This window comes from Pantherophis guttatus, chromosome 1 (assembly GCF_059756535.1).
Source record: "Pantherophis guttatus breed Tessera chromosome 1, ASM5975653v1, whole genome shotgun sequence".
Lineage (NCBI taxonomy): Eukaryota > Metazoa > Chordata > Lepidosauria > Squamata > Colubridae > Pantherophis > Pantherophis guttatus.
Window position 1 is genome coordinate 269,239,208 of NC_142063.1, and position 346 is coordinate 269,239,553.

Sequence of the window (346 nt, forward strand, 5' to 3'; positions counted from 1 at the left end):
AACCAGTCCAAATAGAACAATATAGGCTTAAACAATGAACCTCAGGGTTTAGAAATTCAGTTTGTCAGAAGAGGAGTGTACCAAATGTACAAAAGAAAGAGAGAAGTGCAACTAAGGATTTCAGATAAGGAATTTTTTAGTATTTATGTTACTCAGTTTTTACTTCCTCTTTCTGTCCAGAAAGTAGGCTGCATCATTTTCATCATGTAAAAACATCAATGCAAAATCCATCATTTGTCCCAAATTAAACAAATATTTTTAAAAAGATTTTATAAAGATTTCTGCAGAAAATGGCAGTGAAGAAAAATCCAATGCTGAATAAATAAATGCAGCAGCATCAAATAAA